At 39.9% G+C, this 18,788-nt stretch overlaps 1 protein-coding gene across 3 annotated transcripts in view; it reads right to left on the reverse strand.

Annotated features, from left to right (window-relative positions):
* Window positions 1-18,788, reverse strand: part of EPB41L4A (erythrocyte membrane protein band 4.1 like 4A) — a 288,909-nt gene that overhangs the window by 48,648 nt on the left and 221,473 nt on the right. The window lies entirely within an intron of this gene.

Consider the following 18,788-nt stretch of genomic DNA (forward strand, 5'->3'; position numbering starts at 1 on the left):
ATTTCAGACCTGAAAATACTCCAACTCATAATGCAAATGGCAAAAACAGACTAACATAGATATGATTTGTATCACTCATATTCAATAAAAAAAGTTTTCAAGTGTGTTTTTTAATGTAAACATCCCTAAAAGGCTAAAACTAACTTTTTAAAAGCTATTGTTCCCCAGATTTGCACACATGATAGATGGACCAGCAGAGGGCACCCCCAGATGGAAACTGTGATCAAATCTAGCACAGCAGCCAAGCCCATCCAGGAAATCTGGATCCCATTCTTGGGAGAGAGGCTGACAAGCCTGCAGGGGTGAGAGGTGCAGGCACTGATGACTAGTCTCCTCTCTAGTGGCACGCCCCCCACTCCGGGAGGATGGACGCCTGCAGTCGTGGTTCAACTATGTGGCAGGCAGGCGTGTCCTCCTCAGAAAGCCATCTTGTATGTCAATGGGTCAAGTCCTTCAATCCAAAGTATAATCACCGCTAACAGTTTCCAAATTCTAAGATGAGTCTGTACTACTAATAAGAGCTGACACTTACTGAGCACTTACTATGTGGTGGGTGCTGTCCCAAGTGAAAGGTGCTCAGCTGTGTCCGATTCTTTGTGACCCCATGGACCCTCTGTCTATGGGATTCTCCAGGCAAGAACATTGGAGTGGGTTGTCATTCCCTTCTCCAGGGATCAAAGCCAGGTCTCCTGCATTGTAGGCAGATTCTTTACCATCTGAGCCACCAATCTGTCTTAAGTACTTCTGGTCTATTTACTTATATAGTCCTCAAAATAATCCTCTAATATGGATACTAATATTTCCCCATTTTAAAGATAAGAAAAACAGGACTTTGCCAAGGTCCCACAGCTCATGAGCGAGGGCCTAGTTTTAAAACCCACCAGTCAGGCTCCTGAGAATTAGCTCGAAACCACCATAATGGCCTTCCATGGCCACCTGTGCCTCATCCTCAGGAGCCAGTCTAAATTAAGAGTACACTGGGAGAAACAGACTCTTTGGAAGATAAGTGAAAAGAATGCCCAATGAGGAGAACATTTAATCATCAACTAAGAGAAGAACTCTCTGTCAAGGGCAGCCAACCTTGAGAGAGAACAAGAGAAACATATGAGCACCTTGAAGTTGGCAATTCCCTCCAGGACACTGGGAGGCAGCTTTGGCTACTGATCAGGAATGATAAACATTAATGAATACACCTTAGACACAGAAAGCAAACAGGGGTTTCAAATAAGTGCTCCATAAACTAATTACGAGCAATGTGACATGGATTCAACACCTGAATTTTGTTCCAGTTTTGCAATCCTGAAGTGAAAAGGTGAACCTGAAGATATGTGGCATTAAACATAAGCTCACATGGGAGCAACATTCAGAATTCAGGCATTAGAAAAGAGTATGATCGGATGAATGGAACACAACCAACTCCCCCTGAACCACCCCCAATGGCATCAGACACCAGAGAGGACAGTCACTGTCTATTTTGCCATAACCCTTGATAAAAATCACAAGGGCATATTCCCAAAATTGCAGGTGCGGATTTAAGAAGAAGCTCCTTCTCAAAAGTGGGAGCTCTGTGTGATATGGCCCTGGGACAGTGACAAGACGGATTAATTCATTTATAATTGATATGGGGACACATCAGACAGCTGATGTGTCCCCATATCAATATTTTTAATAGTTTTAAATACATGTTTTTTTAAATGCAGCACTGTTCTAAGCTGGTGTTACTAATTTATAATATAAGGGAAATTCACGTAACCAGTGCTATTTCCCAGGCTGGGGGAGAAGGGGGCACAGCAGGGAAACCAGCCCAAATGTCCGGTGGCGATAACAGCAGTGGAAGAAGCACCGAGTGAAAGCAGGCATCACTTACACTGAAGTCCCGTGCAGCTAGCTGGTGAGCAAACCTGGGTCTGTTTCAAGGCTTATCACTTTTGACTGAGCAGTCAGTCCCTTTTTGGCTTTTGGCGGGGGGGCGGGGGGGGGGGTTGGTGTTTTGTTGTTTGTTTTTTGTCGTTGTTTGTTTGATTTTAAAAATTTTATTAGAGTATAGTTGATTTACAATGTTGTATTACTTTCTGCTGTACAGCAAAGTGAATCAGTTATACATACATACACCCACTCTTTCTTAGATTCTTTTCTCACATATGTCATTACAGAGTATTGAGTAGAGTTCCTTGTGCTACACGGCAGTTCCTTATTATTTATTTATTTTACACATAATGTGTATGTGTCAATCCCAATCTCCTGATTTATCCCAGTCTTCCTCTCCCTAGCCCTGGTAACCGTAATATTGCTGAGCAGTCTTTTCTTACTCTAACAGCCTTGGGGAAAGTGAGGCTGCTTGATCACTTTCACCGAGTCTCTTTCCCAAGCTTGCAAAAGTTTAATAAACAGGAAGGTCAAAAACTGAGAAATATTTTCAAATAGAAAATTTTCAAACTGTATATGCATATGTACTTCCTTAAAGAAACCAACATCTGGTTATTCACAATACCTAAGTCATCATTTTTGAGGTCAAACACTAGATCTATGGTTTTCTCAAAGAATTTCAGGGGAAAAAATCACGTACAAGCTCTCTCAAACAATCACAAACACAAGAGGCAAATGTCTTCAAAATAAACTGTTTCACTGACAAGACTATTTTACTAACATAACAGTCATATAACACACTCGAACACATCGTAACTAGATAGGGTAATCCAATTTAATTTATGGTTTTTTATATTCAAAACAGCATACTACTAACCAAACCAAAAAAACTATTTATATGCATTTCCCGTCTCTGTAAGTACGTGAACTGGACAAGCCTGAAGTGTAAAAGCCTTACTAGGGAAACTATAAGAAAAAAAGCTACTCATAAGCCTTAACTTACTGGGAGGTTTTCTGAAGTATCCATTCATGTAACATTCATACCTTAATTATAAATTACTCTTTTTATTCATGAATTTAGGGTTCTTTAAAAACTCTAAGTAGGCAATACTTATTAGCTTTATGTTAGTAAATGTGCACTTAAAAGTAATAACTATACTTTAAAAATACTATATTTTAACCATTGTCCTAATTACGTCAAATGAGTGAGGGTTTTTTTTTTTTATCATACTATCATTTAAGAAGAAAGCTAAGCAATTAAATATTGCTTACTGAAATCTACAAAGGTGAGACAGATGGTTATGCATCCTTTAGGCTTACCGATTTTCCATTTTGCTGACATGCACTAACTGCTTTCCTTTTCAAAACTCTTCCTCCCCTCATTATCCTACCTTCCAGAACCAGCCCTCTTACATAAGCTCAGATTCTTGAACTACAGAGAAGTGGTGATCTGACAAACCAACTACACTAAAGGGCTCATGTCTTCATGTATTAACTGGTCACAAAATAGTTGCATTTTAAAGACAAAAAGGAGAAGCCAAATATTAACTAAAATAATTAACTGATAAGATTGGCATTGTTCCAGAAGAAATTTTGAGGCTGGAGAAATTGTTTTCAACATTCTCTTTTCATTGTAAATTATAACAGACCACCAGAAAAGACTATTACATATGTGAATTGTTTAACAAATTATTATAAAGTAAACCGCTATTAAACTACTTCTCATGTTGAGAAATAAAACATTAAGGGCAGTTTTCCTACACGATAGAAATCACTCCATGTGGGACAACTCTTTCTTTTAGAGAAGGGCAAACAGTTGTTTTCCATCTAAAATATCCAGAAACACAAATGGCCACATATATATTTCAAAAAATATGTACAATATACACAATAAAATTATTAACAAAAGTGAATAAGGCCTCAAAATCTTAATAAAATGAAGGGCATATCACTGAGGCCCCATGATTTGTTTTATACATGGTGAGTATTTAGTGAAGGTCTGTTATTATAGAGGATGTCTTTCTGTTTCTACTATTTTTTCCCACTAGAAGGGAAAATTGAGGATGATAATGTTACGTTTAAAAAGTGTCAAAACTAAGACAAAAAAAAATCTGGATGTGGCAGTATGGAAAATGCAAGAGACGAGATGACATGCAGCCATATCCTACAAGCCTGGGCTACTTCTCAGGGCTTTACGGCAGCCTTCCGCTATAGCATGCTCCTCTTTTCTAGTCTTTTAAATGAAAGCAGCAGATGATCTACAACAAAAGTCAGTTATCCACATATGATTACCAAGGCTCCTAAGTAAATCTGTATTTTGTTTTACATAACATAGTAACTCTAGAAAGGTCATTTAGAATTAGAAACATCCAGTTCAACTTACATATCATTCATAGAAAAAGACAAAGGCCTGGGACTTTCCTGGAGGAATGGTTAAGACTCTGTCCTCCCACTGCAGGGGGCATGGGTTCCATTCCTGGTCAGAGAACGGAGATCCTGCATGCCACATGGTGTAGTAACCCCTCTCCCCCAAAAGACAAAGGGTGTTACTCATGAGACTGGTCACAGGTAGAAGAATAAGGTTATCAGGAGACTGCTACAGTTTATTAAGGAGCCAAATCTAGCTCATGATCTGTGATTACTGTCGTCTCTGGACTGTGTGGCATGGGCCCACACAATTCCCTATGGGTTAGGCAGCACTGCAGTGCCAGTGTTCAGTGTTCCATGGTCTCATCTGTTCGTTTCTTAACACGCCATATGCAAATGATTTCAGCCCGTGTGCAGCAGATCATGACCATGCTATTGTGCAGTTTGGCTCTGCTCACAGTTCAGTGCCCTCATCTTAAGTAACCCTCGCCTTCTGTTCAGGAAGAGCAGCTGTCAGAAACAGAACCAACTTTCCCAGGATCTGTTTAGCTGCTTGACCTGGGGGAGATTCTTAAAAGTCATCCCTGTGATGTCCAGATTTCAAGATACGGTACTGAATTCACATGGATGCTCAATTACAAAAACACTTTGCATGTAAATAGTATTATGAGTCTCACAAGGTCCCTCATAGCTCAGTCGATAAAGAATCTGCCTGCAATACAGGAGACCTGAGTTCAATTCCTGGGTTGGGAAAATACCCTGGAGAAGGAAATGGCAACCCACTCCAGTATTCTTGCCTGGAGAATCCCATGGACAGAGGAGCCTGACAGGCTACTGTCCATGAGGTCACAAGAGTCGGACATGACTTAGCAACTAAACCACCACCACCAAAGTTCACAGCTCAATTTGACACCTGTCAACCTTAGTTTAATTGTCTGATGTTAATTAAATGTTGCCACTGCTTTGAATTTAAAGTGGGCATGGAGGATGAACATGTGACATTAAAAGAAAAAAATATGTATATTTATCAGAGTAATTTGACTTATTCTGTTTAATGGGGAAAAGGACAAATAGCCAGTAAGTAAAGCGAGACTGTCATATATACACAATTTCATTTTTAAAACTCTCAAATATGATACATTTGTAAACTTTTAGGATAAATTTTATCCCACTTATTCACATTTTCTTTTCTGATCTATGTTTTTAAAAAGCTACATCTAATGCTTGAAATAAACAATCAGGACAGAATAGATTTTAACTATTCACAACACAACAGATTATTCAGTTCAGTTCAGTTCAGTTGCGTCCGACTCTCCGCGACCCCATGAATCACAGCACGCCAGGCCTCCCTGTCCATCATCACCAACTCCCGGAGTTCATGTATTAGGTTTCATTAAAGACAGTCTGAGTTCAAATTATCTGACCTAGAATGACTTATCAGAAGAAAGATTATATTCATGAATTAAGAATGAGCTAGTAACTGGAAATATATTTTAGCTCTAGTTCTCACACTGATCTCACACTGAGAAACCCATGGACAGATGAGCCTGGCAGGCTACAGTCCACGGGGTCGCAAAGAGTCGAACACGGATGAGTGACTTCACTTCACTTCACTTCACTCATGCTGATAGTACAGAATCACCTTGCCTTGGTTTTTCAACTTTATAAACTGGGTACTATGGGAAAAAATGGCAGATGACAGAACAACTTGGCAAAATATATTTTTCTAACATCACAAATTATAAAGAGTAAAATGGCCATGGAAACTTTATATACTTCTTTTCCTATCATCATGAAAGGTTTTATATTTGACAAAACTGATATTCATTAAATTATGTACAATTCAATTAAATTTCAAAACACATGATTTGGAAAATAAAAAAGTGTTTCAGTGTACAGTGGCTAATTCTTTACAGTTCAAATGCCTGACCTCAGCCCGTTCATCCCAAAGAGGCAGCCAGATCCCTGCCTTTCTGTTTCTGCATTCAAAAGTCCTAAGGGTGGTATTTAAACACAGTTGTCTCTTTACTACAAACATACAGACTTTTAAGACTGATTTTGCTACATGTCAACTGCAAGATCAAACAAAGCATTCTGCTAGAAAGCTGGAGGGTAGATCATAAAGAGTGGGTGTGGATGAGAAAGACGCAGGAAAATATGTCTATGCATGAAAGATCCCTTCCCTGGTTGGTCTGCTTCCAGTGTCTTCTTCCTTGACCCAGCACTCTCCTGGATCCCTCTGCTTTCCTCGTGACCAACACGGTCAACTTGGGAGAAGACGAGATGAAGGCATTTCATCCTCTGACCAAGCTACCAAGGCACACACACCGAGGGGTGGGCACCAATACCCTTCTTTGTAGGTCAGAATACTGGTTCAAAACCAAAAAAGGCATGGCCAAGCATTTGCTTTCTCCCTTAGGCCCTCAGAGTAGAACAAAGGGGCTGTACTATCTGAAGGAGCTGTGATCCACACCTGTGTATGCTGGAGGGGCTGCCAGCCACGCTAACAGGAAAGGGGTGCCTATCTTTCCTCTCAGCCCTCCCAGGCCCAGTGCCAACATGGCTCTGTGAATGGTTGTCTGCAAGCAAGAGGTGTGGCAAATCTCTTAGTTTCCAAGTTTTTCTTCCTGTGATATGAGAAGACAGTATGACGGAGAAGAAGTAAATAAACTTTCACATCCTATCCCTGCGCTGCTGTCCCACTCCCCCTCCCCTGCAGCCATCAGCCCCTCCCCCGCTGCCCCCCATCAACAGGGCCACACAGTTTAGAGCAACCGACAGCAAACCTTCTCAGCCATCTTTTCTCAGGCCCCACATTTATGCTCAGTTGGTCTAGGGCAGGTGATCTGTTCCACACCAGACACAAAGTTGGTTCTGTTCCAGAAGAGTGTGCTAGACCACTGCTTTAGAGGTTTTATTTGATGTAATTACAGTGGTATATAAAGGGTGTGTATGCTCAGTCACGTCTGACTCCTTGTAACCTCAGAGACTATAGCCCGCCAAGTTCTTCTGTCCATGGAGTTTGCCAGGCAAGAATACTAGAGTGGGTTGCCATTTCCTATCCCAGGGGATCTTCCCAACCCAGCGATAGAACCTGCATCCTTTGTGTCTCCAGCATTGACAGGGGATTCTTTACAACTGTGCCACTTGGGAAGCCCCATATAAAGTATATACAAATACAAAATACATATAATTGTATGTAAAGATCACTTTTAAAAGGTTTATTTTACTAAGGCAAAATTGAGAATATTTTTGGTTTTTCTGGTTTTTCCATAGTTGAGCTCATAACTAGGAGGCCTTAACTCAGTGTTCTTTAAACTTTTTACACAAGTACTCACTAAAACAATTTGGAAAATGATTTACCTCAGTGCATATTTCTAAGAAGACATCTAACATTTTGCATCAGAAGCTTAGAGTATCAAAAGGATGTCATTTGCAACATATAGTAAATACTGACATTTTAAAATGTAGCTATTTTGACATACACTTATGGCTGATTCATGCTGATATATTATATGGCAGAAACTAACATAATATTAACTTAAAAATAAACAATGTTTTAAAATTTTTTAATAAAAAAGATGTAACTGTTTTGAATCTCTTTATTCACAGAGAATAGACTGTTGGTTGCCAAGCGGGAGGGGGTTGGGGAGGTATGAGGTAGAAGAGGTTAGGGTTAGCAGATGCAAACTTTGAGACACATAATGAGTAAACAAGGTCCTACTGTATAGCAGAGAATGGTATTCAATATTCTATGATAAACCATTATGGAAAAGAATATTTTTAAAAAGAACACACACACAAAACCAAATTACTTTGCTATAAGTACAAATTAACACAGCATCATGAATCAATAGTACTTCATAAAAAATATTACAACAAAAATTAATTAAATGAAACTGCTTCATGACTCTCTTAAATATATCCAGTGAAATAAAATACCACAGAACTTTGATATCCACAGTCACTCATTTTAAAAATACATGAAATGACCTAGAGGGGTGGATGGGGGTGTAGGAGGGAGGTACAAGAGGGAGGGGGCGTATGTATATGTATAGCTGATTCACTTTGTTGCACAACAGAAACTAACACTACATTGCAAATTAATCATACTCCAATTTAAAAAAAATTTTAATTACAAAAATAAAAATACATGAAATGAGTTTATCAGTTGAAAATTTCACAGCAATCTTTCATTCTCCTTGTAGTTGCAATTCAATTTCATCTCCTCTGCAAAAATGTATCCAAAAGTAATCTTTCATGCTTGAAAGTATTTATTCATCACTATATCCTACTTTTGTGACAGAAAAATAGAAATAAAGTAGAAGGTTTATTTCCCATCACCATAAAGCTCGATATGGTAAAAACTTTTTCTAAACCAAGTTATAGAGATGGGAGGGAGTAAGATGGTGGAGGAATAGGACGGGGAGACCACTTTCTCCCCCACAAATTCATCAAAAGAACATTTGAACACTGAGTAAATTCCACAAAACAACTTCTCAATGCCAGTAGAGGACATGAGACACGCAGAAAAGCAGCCCATTGTCCTCAAAAGGAGGTAGGAAAAAATATAAAAGATAAAAAGAGAGATAAGAGGTAGGGACGGAGCTCCATCTTGTGAAGGGAGGCTTAAAAAAGAAAGAAGTTTTCAAACACTAGGAAACACTCTCACTGGCGAGTCTGTGGCTAGCCCTGGAACCTCAGAGGGCAACATAACCGGGAGAAAAAGAAATGAATAATTAAAACCCATAGCTTACGCACCCAACGGTAACTCCGCCATTAGCAAGCGGGGGCTGGGCAGGGAGGGGCCGGCTGAAGTGCTGAGAGTGAGGACCGGGCCTGAATGCCATGAGGGCAGTCTGAGATAGCTAACCGGAGATAGCAAAGCAGACTGTGGGGTAGTTACCCCGCAAAAAGGCGAAAAGCACTAACCTAAGACTCCACCAGACCCACTCACAGAACATAGGACTGACGAGAGCTAGCCAGCTGCGGATGACCCATCCCCTGCCAAGGCAGGCAGGGGAGGGCAGCCAGAGCTGGAAGGGGGCAATCATGTCCCCAGAGAGGCATCCGATACCAAACTACAAGCAGGCTTCGTTGCTAACCAAGACTTCTTGGGCTTCTGGCCGGTTGACATCCACCTGAGAAGGTGCACCAGATGTATACCCAGAAAACTGAGCAGCAGGGACTGGGGAGGCGGTAAGTCACAGCAACCGCATTCGCCAAACACCTGGTCACCTGAGCTGCTCAGACTGGGGAAGGGAACAAAATGCAGGCCCAACGAAGTCTGCGCCTTTGTGGAGTACCCGAGTACCTGAACTTGACCGGCTTAGACCTGGGATGTGCATGCAACCCAGTGCCGGCCTCAGACAGTTACCAGCAGAGCAACCTAGAGCCTGTGCCGTGTAGACTGGGACAGCACACACGCCATGAGTGGGGGCAAACCCAGTGTGACCGAGAAACTGCGAGCACTCCCCACAGACGCCAGTGATATTTGCCTGCAGCGCTCCTACCTCCCCACAGCACAACTGAACAAGTGAGCCTTAAAAAGTGTCCACCACCACCCCCTAGTGTCAGGGCGGAAATTAGACACTGAAAAGACCAGCAAACAGAAGAAGCTAAAACAGAGGGAACCACCTTGGAAGTGACAGATGGAGAAGTCTTGAGGCTACTGCAAGAATAAGGCTGAAAAACAGAGGCAGGAGGCGTAAGTCAAAATCCTGAGAACACCAGAGAACTCCTGACTCCAGGGAACATTAATTGATAGGAGCTCATCAAACGCCTCTACACCTACACTGAAACCAAGCACCACCCAAGGGTCAACAAATTCCAGAGCAAGACATACCACGCAAATTCTCCAGCAACACAGGAAAATAACCCTGAGCTTCAATATACAGGCTGCCCAAAGTCACTCCAAACCAACTGACATCTCATAACTCATTACTGGAAAATTCATTGCACTCCAGAGAGAACAAATCCAGCTCCACCCACCAGAACACCAACACAAGCTTCCCTAACCAGGGAACTTGACAAGCTGCCCATTCAACCTCACCCACAGTGAGCAAACTCCACAAACTGCCAGAAGACAGAAAGGCCACCACAAACACAGCAATACAAGAAAGATGAAGAGGCACAGAAATACCCAGCAAATAAAGGAACAGGATAAATAGGAACAGATAGGGAACCTACCTGATAAAGAATTCCGAATAACGATAGTGAAAATGATCCAAAATCTTGAAAACAAATTGGAGTTACAGATAAATAACCTGGAGACAAGGATCGAGAAGATGCAAGAAAGGTTTAATAAGGATCTAGAAGAAATAAAAAAGACTCAATATACAATGAATAATGCAATAGATGAGATCAAAAACACTCTGGAGGGAACCAACAGTAGAATGACAGAGGCAGAAGATAGAATAAGTGAGTTAGAAGATAGAATGGTAGAATTAAATGAAACAGAGAGGAAAAAAGAAAAGCGAATTAAAAGAAATGAGGACAATCTCAGAGACCTCTGGGACAATGTTAAATGCTCCAACATTCGAATCATAGGAGTCCCAGAAGAAGAAGACAAAAAGAAAGATGATGAGAAAATACTTGAGATAATAGTTGAAAATTTCCCTAAAATGGGGAAGGAAATAATCACCCAAGTCCAAGAAACCCAGAGAGTCCCAAACAGGATAAACCGAAGGAGAAATACCCCAAGACAATATTAATCAAATAAACAAAGATCAAACACAAAGAACAAATATTAAAAGCATCAAGGGAAAAGCAACAAATAACACACAAGGGGATCCCCATAAGGATAACAGCTCAATAGAAACTCTTCAGGCCAGGAGGGAATGGTGAGACTTACTTAAAGTGATGAAAGAAAATAAATTACAGCCCAGATTACCGTACCCAGCAACGATCTCATTCAAATATGAAGGAGAAATCAAAAGCTTTACAGACAAACAAAAGCTGAGAGAATTCAGCACCACCAAATCAGCTCTCCAACAAATGCAAAATGACCTTCTCTAGACAGGAAACAGAAAGAGTGTATAAACTCGAACCCAAAACAATAAAGTAAATGGCAATGGGATCACACATCAATAATTACCTTAAATTTAAATGGGTTGAATGCCCCAACCAAAAGACAAAGACTGGCTGAATGGATACAAAAACAAGACCCCCATATATGTTGTCTACAAGAAACCCACCTCGAAACGAGGGACACATACAGATTGAAAGTAAAGGGCTGGAAAAAGATATTCCACGCAAATACAGACCAAAAGAAAGCAGGAGTAGCAATACTCATATCAGATAAAATAGACTTTAAAACAAAGGCTGTGAAAAGAGACAAAGAAGGACACTACATAATGATCAAAGGATTAATCCAAGAAGAAGATATAACAATTATAAATATATATGCAACCAACATAGGAGCACCGCAATATGTAAGACAAATGCTAACAAGTATGAAAGGAGAAATTAACAATAACACAATAATACTGGGAGACTTTAATACCCCACTCACACCTATGGACAGATCAACTAAACAGAAAATTAACAAGGAAACACAAACATTAAATGATACAATAGACCAGTTAGACCTAATAGATATCTATAGGACATTTCACCCCAAAACAATGAATTTCACCTTTTTCTCAAGCACACACAGAACCTTCTCCAAGACAGATCACATCCTGGGCCATAAATCTAGCCTTGGTAAATTCAAAAACACTGAAATCATTCTAAGCATCTTTTCTGACCACAATGCAGTAATATTAGATCTCAATCACAGGAGAAAAACTATTAAAAATTACAACATATGGAGGCTGAACAACACACTGCTGAATAACCAACAAATCATAGAAGAAATTAAAAAAGAAATCAAAATATGCATAGAAATAGAAATGCATGAAAATGAAAACACAACAACCCAAAACCTGTGGGACACTGTAAAAGCAGTGCTAAGGGGAATGTTCATAGCAATACAGGCATACCTCAAAAAAACAAGAAAAAAGTCAACTAAAAAACCTAACTCTACACCTAAAGCAACTAGAAAAGGAAGAAATGAAGAACCCCAGGGTTAGTAGGAGGAAAGAAATCTTAAAAATTAGGGCAGAAATAAATGCAAAAGAAACAAAAGAGACGATTGCAAAAATCAACAAAGCCAAAAGCTGGTTCTTTGAGAGGGTAAATAAAATTGACAAACCACTAGCCAGACTCATCAAAAAACAAAGGAAGAAAAACCAAACCAATAAAATTAGAAATGAAAGTGGAGATCACAACAGACAACACAGAAATACAAAGGATCATAAGAGACTAATACCAGCAATTATATACCAATAAAATGGACAACTTGGAAGAAATGGACAAATTCTTAGAAAAGTACAACTTTCCAAAACTGAACCAGGAAGAAATAGAAAATCTTAACAGACCCGTCACAAGCACGGAAATAGAAGCTGTAATGAGAAATCTTCCAGAAAACAAAAGCCCAGGTCCAAACGGCTTCACAGCTGAATTCTACCAAAAATTTAGTGAAGAGCTAACACCTATCCTACTCAAACTCTTCCAGAAAATTGCAGATGAAGGTAACTTCCAAACTCATTCTATTAGGCCAGCATCACCCTAATACCAAAACCTGACAAAGATGCCACAAAAAAAGAGAACTACAGGCCAGTATCAGTGATTAACATACATGCAAAAATGCTTAACAAAATTCTAGCAATCAGAAACCAACAACATATTAAAAAGATCATACATCATGACCAGGTGGACTTCATCCCAAGGATGCAAGGATTCTTCAATGTCCACAAATCAATTAATGTAATACACCACATTAACAAAATCAAAAATAAAACCCATAAGATTATCTCAATAGATGCAGAGAAAGCCTTTGACAAAATTCAACATCCGTTTATGATAAAACCCCCTAGAAGGCGGGAATAGAAGGAAAATACCTCAACATAATAAAAGCTATATATGACAAACCCACAGCAAACATTATCCTCAATGGTGAAAAATTGAAAGCATTTCCCCTAAAGTCAGGAACAAGACAAGTATGCCCATTCTCACCACTACTATTCAACATAGTTTTGGAAGTTTTGGCCACAGCAGTCAGAGCAGAAAAAGACATAAAAGGAATCCAAATTGGAAAAGAAGAAGTAAAACTTTCACTGTTTGAAGATGACATGATCTTCTACACAGAAAACCCTAAAGACTCTACCAGAAAATTACTAGAGCTAATCAATGAATATAGTAAAGTTGCAGGATATAAAATCAACACACAGAAATCCCTTGCATTCCTATACACTAATAATGAGGAAATAGAAAGAGAAATTAACGAAACAATTCCATTCACCATTGCAACGAAAAGAATAAAATACTTAGGAATATATCTACCTAAAGAAACAAAAGATCTATATACAGAAAACTATAAAACACTGGTGAAAGAAATCAGAGAGGACACTAATAGATGGAGAAATATACTGTGTTCATGGATTGGAAGAATAAATATTGTGGAAATGAATATACTATCCAAAGTAATTTATAGGTTCAATGCAATCCCTATCAAGCTACCAACAGTATTTTTCACAGAGCTAGAACAAATAATTTCACAATTTGTAACAAATGGAAATACAAAAAACCTCGAATAGCCAAAGCAATCCTGAGAAAGAAGAATGGAACTGGAGGAATCAACTTGCCGGACTTCAGGCTCTGCTACAAAGCCACAGTCATTATGACAGTATGGTACTGGCATAAAGACAGAAATATAGATCAATGGAACAAAATAAAAAGCCCAGAGATACATCCATGCAAATATGGACACCTTATCTTTGACAAAGGAGGCAAGAATATAAAATGGAGAAAAGACAATCTCCTTAACAAGTGGTGCTGGGAAAACTGGTCAGCCACTTGTAAAAGAATGAAACTAGAACAATTTCTAACACCACACACAAAAATAAACTCAAAATGGATTAAAGATCTAAATGTAAGACCAGAAACTATAAAACTCCTAGAGGAGAACATAGGCAAAACATTCTCCGACATAAATCACAGCAGGATCCTTCATGACCCACCTCCCAGAATATTGGAAATAAAAGCAAAAATAAACAAATGTGTCCTAATTAAAATTAAAAGCTTCTGCACTGCAAAGGAAACTATAAGCAAGGTAAAAAGACAGCCTTCAGAATGGGAGAAAATAATAGCAAATGAAACAACTAACAAAGAATTAATCTCCAAAATACACAAGCAGCTCCTGCAGCTCAATTCCAGAAAAATAAACAACCCAATCAAAAAGTGGGCCAAAGAACTAAACAGACATTTCTTCAAAGAAGACATACAGATGGCTAACAAACACATGAAAAGATACTCAACATCACTCATTATCAGAGAAATGCAAAAACCACAATGAGGTACCATCTCACTCCAGTGAGAATGGCTGCTATCCAAAAGTCCACAAAAAATAAATGCTGGATAGGGTGCAGAGAAAAAGGAACCCTCTTACACTGTTTGTGGGAAAGCAAACCAGTACAGCCACTATGGAGAACAGTGTGGAGATTCCTTAAAAAACTGGAAATAGAACTGCAATATGACCCAGCAATCCCACTGCTGGGCATACACACCAAGGAAACAAGAATTGAAAGAGACACATGTCCTCCAACGTTCATCACAGCACTGTTTATAATAGCCAGGACATGGAAGCAACCTAGATGTCCATCTGCAGACGAATGGATAAGAAAGCTGTGGTACATATATACAATAGAATATTACTCAGCAATTAAAAAGAATACATTTGAATCAGTTCTGAGGTGGATGAAACTGGAGCCTATTATACAAAGTGAAGTAAGCCAGAAAGAAAAACACCAATACAGTATACTAACGCATATACATGGAATTTAGAAAGACGGTAACAATAACCCTGTATACAAGACAGCAAAAGAGACACCGATGTATAGAACAGTCTTTTGGACTCTGAGAGGGTGAGGGTGGGATGATTCGGGAGAATGGCATTGAAACATATACATTATCATATGTGAAACGAATCGCCAGTCTAGGTTCAATGCACGATATAGGATGCTCGGGGCTGGTGTACTGGGATGAACCAGAGAGATGGGATGGGGGGGATGTGGGAGGGGGGTCAAGATGGGGAACACATGCACACCTGGGGCAGATTCATGTCAATGCATGGGAAAACCAATACAATAATGTAAAGTTAAAAAAAAAAAAAGCCACAGATAAATAAGGGTTAAGTATTAAACCAAATGGACAGAAGTTTAACTATTTCTACTAAACTTTTTAAGGAACAAACTTTTGGCTTTGTTGGTTCTCAGTTTTGTTTTTTTCTTTGTTATTTCAGTAAATTCTGGTCTTTATCATTTCCTTCTACTCCATTTCCTTCCTTTCTTCCTTCCTTTTCTAGCTTCTTAAGCTGGAAGCTTATATCATTAATCTTATCATTTCTTCTTTCTAATGTAAGCATTCAAAGATATAAAATTTGAAACCACAATGGAAAGGAATATGAAAAAAACATATATTTGTAACTGAATCACTTTGCTATATACAAGAAACTACCCAACATTATAAATCACCTATACTTCAATAAAAAAACGTAAATTTAAATAAAAAAATAAACCAAGTTTTCATTACAATTACTAACAGCATGTTATGAGTACAGCACATCAATGATGATAGGTAATTATTAAATGTAAAAAGTAAGTTTTTATTGAAAAGTAATCTTAATAAGATAAACAGGATAGTCTTGTTTTCTCCATGATTAACTGGGATCATACCCATTCAAGAATATTATTTTGTGCTAAAATGAAACAGTTTAGCCACAATTCTATTCTTATTTTTATTTGAATAGATTTTCTCCTTCACATTAAGTAGAGGTTTATATTATTCTGTTAAGTTTTCTGTTATAAGGACATCACCAGTGTCCCAAAGAACTTCCAAGTTACATGTAGACCTATAACTCCCCAAGTAATGATACATTATCTAAAAGTATTTCAAATTTTCTATTAGGTAGCAAATCAATTGGGTAGTTCATCAATCCTGCTGAAGGCCAAAGTGAGAAAATGACATACAAGGATGTGTCACTTGAAAATCAAGGTCATTTTACTTTTCCAATGTCAGCCCAGAAGGTTGAACATTTAAACACAAAATAGTATAACAGATTCTGAGTGGGAAAAATGACTACTTTAAAAATAGTAAAAAGTCCATTGGGAAGGGGCAAGCCTACTATCACAGGGAGGCTCCTTCCAGGAAAGAGAATCTGGAGATCTAGTCTATCAAAACTATCTGGGTCTACAGAACCCTGAGAAAATCCTCTGGCACCCACTCCTCACCAGGGGCTGGAATCTTCCGTCCCAGGCCACCATTCCTTCAGAATTTGCTTCCTTAACAACAGCATCACAGAACATACCTGTAGTCATCAGCAAACTACCTTCCTGGATACTTACAGAAGAAAGTGCTCCACTCCACAATACCTGACACATGTGAATGATTTTGGTAGGTCTTTTATCTCTTTGGTGTGACAAAGTGGTTAAGCATACAAGTCTTACAAACCCAGATTCATTTCTAGCTCTGGCAATTTACCCACCGTGTGATCTTCGACAAGTTATTAAATCTCTTTGCATCTCAGCTTTGTCATCTATAAAATGGAGATATAGCAAACTCCTTATATAGTGGATATGAAGATTACATCAGGTAATTTCTCAGTTCAGTTCAGTTCGGTCACCTCAGTCATGTCTGACTCTTTGCATCTTCATGGACTACAGCACGCCAGGCCTCCCTGTCCATCACCAACTCCCGGAGTTCACTCAAACTCATGTCCATTGATTTGGTGATGCCATCCAACCATCTCATCTTCTGTTATCACCTTCACCTCCCAACTTCAATCTTTCCCAGCATCAGGGTCTTTTCAAATGAGTCAGCTCTTCGTATCAGGTGGCCAACGCACTGGAGTTTCAGCTTCAACATCAGTCCTTCCAATGAATATTCAGGACTGATCTCCTTTAGGATGGACTGGTTGGATCTCCTTGCAGTCCAAGGGACTATCAAGAGTCTTCTCCAACACCACAGTTCAAAAGCATCAATTCTTCGGTGATCAGCTTTCTTGAGGGTCTAACTCTCACATCCATACATGACTACTAGAAAAACCATAGCCTTGACTAGATGGACCTCTGTTGGCAAAGTAATGTCTCTGCTTTTTAATATGCTGTCCAGGTTGGCCATAACTTTTCTTCCAAGGAGCAAACATCTTTTAATTTCATGGCGGTAGTCACCATCTGCAGTGATTTTGTAGCCCAACAAATAAAGTCAGCCTCTGTTTCCACTGTTTCTCTATCTATTTGCATGAAGTGATGGGACCAGATGCCATGATCTTTGTTTTCTGAATGTTGAGCTTCAAGCCAACCTTTTCACTCTCCTCTTTCAATTTCCTCAAGAGGCTTTTTAGTTCCTCTTCACTTTCTGCCATTAGGGTGGTGTCATCTGCATATCTAAGGTTATTGATATTTCTCCCAGCAATCTTGATTCCAGCTTGTGCTTCACCCAGACCAGCATTTCACATGATGTACTCTGCATATAAGTTAAATAAGTAGGGTGACAATATACAGCCTTGATGTACTCCTTTCCCGATTTGGAACCAGTCTGTTGTTCCATATCCAGTTATAACTGTTGCTTCCTGACTTGCATACAGATTTCTTAGAAGGCAGGTCAGGTGGTCTGGTATTCCCATCTCTTTCAGAATTTTCTACAGTTTATTGTGATCCACACAGTCAAAGGCTTTGGCATAGTCACTAAAGCAGAAATAGATATTTTTCTGGAGCTCTCTTGCTTTTTCCATGACCTAGCAGATGTTGGCAATTTGATCTCTGGTTCCTCTGCCTTTTCTAAAACCAGCTTGAACATCTGGAGGTTCACGGTTCACGGACTGCTGAAGCCTGGCTTGGAGAATTTTGAGCATGACTGCATGGCACTGCAGTGGAGAGTGGCTGAGAGGAGACATCCCACGGCCGAGGTCAGGAGCAGCGCCTGCGCTTTGCTGGAGCAGCAGTGAATAGACACCCCACGTCCAAGGTCAGACACAGCAGCTGCGCTTCACTGGACCAGCAGTGTGGAGATACCCCACATCCAAGGTCAGAGAAACCCCCGTAAGAGGGTAGGCGCTGGAGCCACTATAAGGAGATACCCCACGTCCAAGGGCAAAGGAGAAGCCCCAGCAATACGGTAGGAGGAGCAAATTCGTGTTTAGAATCAAACCCATTCCCGCCAGAGATGCTATGAGGGCTCAAACATACCTTGTGCACACCAGGACCCAGGGACCCCACAGAGACTGGGACAGAACTGTGTCTGAGCATCTCCTGCAGAGGTACAGGTCGGAAGGGGTCTGCTGCAGGGACAGGGGCTCTGGGTGCAGCAGATCTGGGTGTGGCATAAGCCCTCTTGGAGGAGGCAACTATTAACCCCACCACAGAGCTGCCAGAACGTACACAGGACAGGGAGCAGACTCTTGGAGGGCACAACAGAGCCTTGTGCACCAGGACCCAGGAGGAAGGAGCAGTGACCCC

The sequence above is a fragment of the Moschus berezovskii genome, chromosome 9, assembly GCF_049115385.1.
Source record: "Moschus berezovskii isolate FMDL1 chromosome 9, NW_MosBer_1.0, whole genome shotgun sequence".
NCBI lineage: Eukaryota > Metazoa > Chordata > Mammalia > Artiodactyla > Moschidae > Moschus > Moschus berezovskii.